Raw genomic sequence first — 6,044 nt, forward strand, 5'->3', positions numbered from 1 at the left:
GCTAAACTGAACTTTTCTTCAAGAAATCCTCTCTTATGAAACTTCCCAGCCAGCATCTGCTGCTATTCCGCAAATACTTCACCAAAACATGAGCTGAAATGCAGTTTATGAGTTTCAACAATTGAGAAATTAATACCACTTGAAGAAAAGTTTGTGTTTTCTCAGAAACAAGATAAAGTGAAGGAAATAATGGAATGAAAGGGTAACCTGCAAGTTGGAAAGTAAAGAGAGGATGACAGTCTAAGTAGTTGTCCTGTTCTAAGACCAACCTATTTGGTTTCTCTAGTGATATGATTCCCCATATTACACTCTTAGCTACACAAAAAATGCCAGAGAGGGGATCTGCATTTGTACAGCTCAGTGATAGTGTTTGGCCTGCCTCATTATATGCCACACCACAGCTCTTATAAATATTCAACACTGAAGACTGGTGTACTTAAAATTACTGGGGGCTGAAGAATAGGGAGAAGTAAGGAGTGTAGAGTGCTCTTGAATTCCTATAATCTTAACTAGTGACCACTGGTCAGTCGTGGGCATTAAGCATGAATGTCAGAACAAAAACAATTTTCTAAAGTATAAGCTCAAATATTAAAAAAAAAAAAGTAAGGGTTAAGATTTCTTACCTATAGTTTTTAGGGATATAGCTGGGGTTTTTACCACTTAAAGTAATCTGTCTTCACAAAAAGAATAATGCTTTTAAGAAGCCATACAAATTTTATTTTAAAAAAGCAGAACTAGACCATGTGTTTATTAAAAATTATGAAATATTATTCATAGTACTGTTGTATAAATACTAGCTAAACAAAAAGAAATAAGACTGTAGAATATATATTCTTCCTTAATCTGACCAAAGGACAGGCATTTTGCAGTAAATCAAACAAAACCCACAATAGAGAAATATTTTTATAGAGACAAATATTTCTGCTGAAGATGATTCTATTTACTCCATTCAAATACATTATAGTTTTATTTCCAAATATGACAAAAGTTTGCAAATAATCTATTTTTTTTCCTTCCATTGCAACTTGAATTTTGAGATTGACAGCTAATAAGGTATATCACTTTATTTGTCCAACTAAAACCAAATCTCAGTTTTCTTTGTTTTTAGGAAATGTAATAGGACCATTAGATGAAAATCCAGATATCCGTTTCCTTCAGACAAATATATTCTTCTGAATTTTTTTTTTTTTTAAGAATCACCTACTTTGACTATGCCATTTAAAATACACCAACTCAGGTAGGATTTTGGCATTTCCTTGCAACCCTTGCCTACTATGAAAGGAATAAGAAAACTACTAGCAGAAGTGTAAATCAATAGTAAGAAACAGTTTAAAATATTTCCGCCTTCAATAAAATATTAATTGCAATTCACTCTTATTTCTATTTGCATGTAATTAGGAGTATTTCTGAAGGTTGATTTAAATGGTCCACTAATTCCACCACGGAGAAGAAATGTTCACTAAATATCCACACTGACTTAACAGGACTTTTATAATAACAATCAATCTGAAACATTTACAATATATCAGAGTTATATATTCTAATAATATATCATAATTATATAACATATATCATATACAACAATGACAACATTAACAATAGATCAATATACAACAAGACTTGCCTACAACATACTGATACAAATATCTACTTCCAGTTTCAAGGGGAATGAGAAATTAGACTTTAATCAAATAACAATTTTGATCGGTAGATTTATAAATACTCTCGTGAACCACTGCTTCATAGAATAGTTGTTGAGGGGAAAAAAAAAATCATGATTTGCATTTTATCAACAGAAAATGGGCCACCAAAATGTCATTATACAACACTGATGGCAGTTTATCTTCTCTGTTTCCTCCCTCCATACATTTTCATCATTAAGAAATGTAATTGTCCCCAGGAATCAAAAGGCTTATGAGATGGGAAGCAGTACAAATATGAATTCTACTCAGCATATCTCATGGGAATAATATCGATATTTCAGCACAGAAGCATTGATTGGTATATTGCATATCTTGAGGACCAATGACTATAAATTTCAAATATTCCAATCCCATTCTTTACAGAGTTATCTCATCTATTTTAATGTTTTTCTAAGGTAACAGAAAGGCCACACTCTCCAGAAAAGAAGAAAAATCTTAATTTCATGCTTTCAAATTAGGTGAAAAATTAATGTGGCTGAAAATACATGAGATTAAAACATTTTGGAAAATCAACAGTTAAACTAGTCACTACTAATTAGAAATGAGCAATAATTTATAAAGATTCATAATCAGACACAGCCAAATCAGCCTTATGACACAGGCATGTCAATCAGTGATGAATTAGAAACAGAATTTTCTTAAATTTCCTGAGTATCTGTACAAAAAACGGAGAGAAAGCACAGAGAATTAGAATGTACTCAGCATAATGTACCATACCACTCATAGTCAAATAAGCTCCTTTGCAGTAGGAGAATGCAGCAATACACATTCCTAGTATCATATAAATTTACTGAAATTGATCCACTTATCTCTCCACTTGTCCATCATCTGGATTTTTAATTACCAGCAAAAGCTATAAGCAAATCCACCTTCTCACAAAGGACAAGCCAATGAACCAGCAGACAGCTACATACAGAGCCTTCAGAACTCCTTAACCTTTCCCCCACTCTTTATTCACTAAGGTTTGGACAGCCAAAAGGTATACAAACAAAAAAATAAAATCTCTATAAACTAGCAACAGTCATATCAGCATGACTTTAAAAAAATCCTAGAATCCTTATCAATACCCTCCCTCTCCAATAACCACACCCACTGTGTGTTTACGTTATTGAGTCTTAATACAATATATGGAAAAAGGCACTAGCATAGGCTTACATTGTTAAACTTGGCACAGGGCCGCTAATATTCCAATCTTCAGACCTCTTTAACTGTCTGTGTTGGAGAAAAGCAATACAGCTTCAGAACTACAAAAGGCAAGTTACTTTGGTCTTTTTTCTTAACTGCTGGATACCCAAATCCTGGTATTAGTTCACAGTAGCATGCCAACAGAGTATTAATCACAGTACTTGTGGACAGTTGCTTAAGCTAACAAGCTTCTCCAATACTTTGTATTTTTTCCCCTCTTGCTGCTACTACACAGGATAACATTTCTTCCTAGAGCCCTTTCACAGAATGTCTGGATTCTAGAACTGTAACAAAAGATCTGATACCTGTTATAGTACCAAACCACGTTGTTCCTATGTAGCTGATCACACCTTGTGTTGTTCAGTCTATGTAGGTGTTATTCCTACTCTCTGAAGAGGGAATTCAGAGGAATAAAAACTGCTCCCAGGGATATTCTGTTTACCTAAAAGGAATAGTATCGCTGTTCTGATGCACATATATTAGCTACTGTCAAAATCACTACTTTTCAAGAAAAATAAGGAGGTGGCACAGTAGCTGAGGAGTCAATCATTTTTAGTGCTGATCTGAAGAAAAAAATCCCAAATCCCATTTTGACTGGGATATTTACATGTATATATACATAGTAGGAGAAGGAATATGTTAGTGCACTCATCTGTGTGCCCCATTATGTAGCGAAGTAGATCACACAGCAGCTCCAACTCTACAATGAAACACTTCCTGGAAAGGGTGTAGCCTCCAAAGGAACTGCTGGTGCCTTGATAGCATACAGAAGGAGCAGAGACCATGTCTTTTAATTGTGGGTTTTTCACTGGAAGGTAGAAGCTCAGGAAAGCATATCCTTTTATTCTACCTCCTTTTTTTTTTTTTTTTTTTTTTTTTTCCCATGTGGAGGCAGCTGTTGTAGTTCTGAGGAATAAGTTAAACGCTATAAAATTATTATAGGGTATATACATTAGTTTGAGGTGAAATCTTCCACATACTTTACATTGCAGATCTGTCGATTCCAGATGTGTAAAAAGTGGAGTAAGGTTTCAGAATTACTGTGTTCATGCTTTACAGGTTATGGCTTACCTCCATGAACACTACGCAAACTAATTTTCACTTCCATTACCTTAGTGCTGTAGTTTTGACTGAAATAAAGACTGCATGGCTCATTTTCATGACAAAGGCACAGAAAAGCTGTGTGCTTCTTTCTGCCCCCACTACCACCACCCAGCACTTGGCAAGCAATGCAAGTTCAGGTCTGATTTATTTTTGAAGCATTCAGTGTTTGGTGTTTTCCTTTCTATATAAGAGGTTTTTCTTTTTAAATGGGAAAATCTTTTGAAAGAACGGTATTTTAGAATAGCAGCGTGTAATAAAAACACACTGCGGTTCTTTGCTTGGCAATGAAAGCTAGAGGGGAATATGCTTAAGAACATTCGAAGCATTGCTGTTTACTCCAGCAACTATAGAACAGGACTTGCAAAACCTTATGTTTTAGGCTCAAGAGACTGGACAAATGATGAATCAGTAGAAGATTTTTCCTGCCGTTATTTTTCTTCCAGGTATGTTCAGAAGCACCTGCATGTACTTCGAGCTGCTCCCTAAAAGGGGGGGCTATTCTGGATTTGCTGTGCAGAAGGTAAAACAGTGCCTTCACAGTGCACCACCACCATCACTCCCCAAGACCCACTTTACTGATGCACGTACTCCAGCGAGCACATCCACCACAGCAGCGGACGCAGGTGTAGAAGCATCTCTTCGCTGGTGACAAAGGACTATTGTGTTTGTGGCACGTCGCTCGGAGCCCCGGAGGACTCCTGTTCCCATCGCACGGCTCCCCGCCCGGTGGGAAAAGCTCTTCCCCAGGGAAGGTGTGATGCTGGGCACGGCGTCCCGCCCCCCCAGCCCGCCACAGGGGCAGCCCGACATCCCTCCTTCACCACCCCCCGCTGCCGGGCGGGCAGCGCCGTCCGCGCTCTTCTAAGAGCCCTCGGGGGGGCCAGGGACGAGGCCAGCCCGGGCGGGCGGCAGTGGAGGGCTCTTCTGCGCAGCGTCCCGCCGACTGTCGCCCCCCGCAGCCCCCACACCGGGAGGCGCAGAACCCCGCGACGCGGGGATCATCTTCCCCTCCAGACCCCCGCCCCACGCGAAACTTATTCTGCCTTCACGGGCAGGCTCCCCGCGGCCGCCACCCCCGACGGCACCGGAGGGTGCCGGTCGCTTACCTGGCGGCTGCCGGGGCGCTCCCTCACGGCGAGCGGCGGCGGGGCGCGCCGCAGCCCGGACTGCCTCTGCCGCCACCTTCACAGCCCCCTCCCGAGGTGAGCGATGCGCGGGGTGGCGGCGGGGAGCGGACGGGGAGCCGTGACATTTAACCGGGGTGCCTCTCCTGCCTGTTGGGCTGGGCGGACGATCACCGCTCTCCTCTCCGCGCGCAGGCTGAGGCGCAGGACGAAGCCCAGTCCATCCCCGGAGACCCAGACGCAGCGCGCTGCCCGAGCCGCCGGCGGCTCCACTCCTCTCGTGTCCTCTCCTCCCGCTTGGCAATCGCCGCTGCGACTTCCCTGCAGCGGGGATGGAGCGACGCTGCAGCCGCAGCAGGGCAGCGGGGGAGAGGGCTGGGCTGGCCACCTGCCCCTCGGCGGGGCCAGGCGCCAGGGGGACAGCAGCGGGGCGCAGTGGCGAGCGGGCGAGGCGGCGGCGGCAGAGCGGGGAGGTAGCGCCAGCTCGAGGTGAGGGCGGGCGGGCGGTGGCGAGGGGAGGAGGGGGCGCGTCTCTGTCGGAGGCGGAGCGGCTCCTTCCGCGCGGCGGCTCACACGCCGGCGAGTCCCGCCGAGGCAGCGGCGGCACCTCGGGGAGGCAGAGCGGTTCGCGGAGTGGCGAGCGGGCGGGCGGCGAGCCGCCGCTATCCCGGTGACCGCCGGGCCGCGGAGAGGCGCCCCCGGCCGTGGCCGCGCCGCGGGCAAGCGGCCGCCGGCCTTTATTAGCCCTCCCCGCCGTGAGGACGGAGCGCGTGCGGCTCCCCCGCAGCCCCGCAAGGCGCGGTGCCCCCGCCTCCCCGACGCGGGCGGCGGCGCGGCTGATCCCCCCTCTTCCACCCTTGCTCCCGCCCCGCCGCGCTCCGAGGAGAACAAGGCGGCTCCGCGGCGCGGAGGTCGGAGCGTCCCGAGC

General features: G+C 44.9%; 1 protein-coding gene across 3 annotated transcripts in view; it reads right to left on the reverse strand.

The window, feature by feature from the left end:
* Positions 1–5,169, reverse strand: part of LINGO2 (leucine rich repeat and Ig domain containing 2) — a 505,609-nt gene extending 500,440 nt beyond the window's left edge. For all 3 annotated transcript variants that reach the window (XM_033084762.2, XM_033084758.2, XM_033084761.2), the window contains exon 1: positions 5,099–5,169. The gene's annotated coding sequence lies outside the window, so the exon portion shown is untranslated. The remainder of the gene's footprint in view (positions 1–5,098) is intronic.
* Between the last annotated feature and the right edge of the window lie 875 nt (positions 5,170–6,044).

Source organism: Catharus ustulatus, chromosome Z (assembly GCF_009819885.2).
Source record: "Catharus ustulatus isolate bCatUst1 chromosome Z, bCatUst1.pri.v2, whole genome shotgun sequence".
Taxonomy (NCBI): domain Eukaryota; kingdom Metazoa; phylum Chordata; class Aves; order Passeriformes; family Turdidae; genus Catharus; species Catharus ustulatus.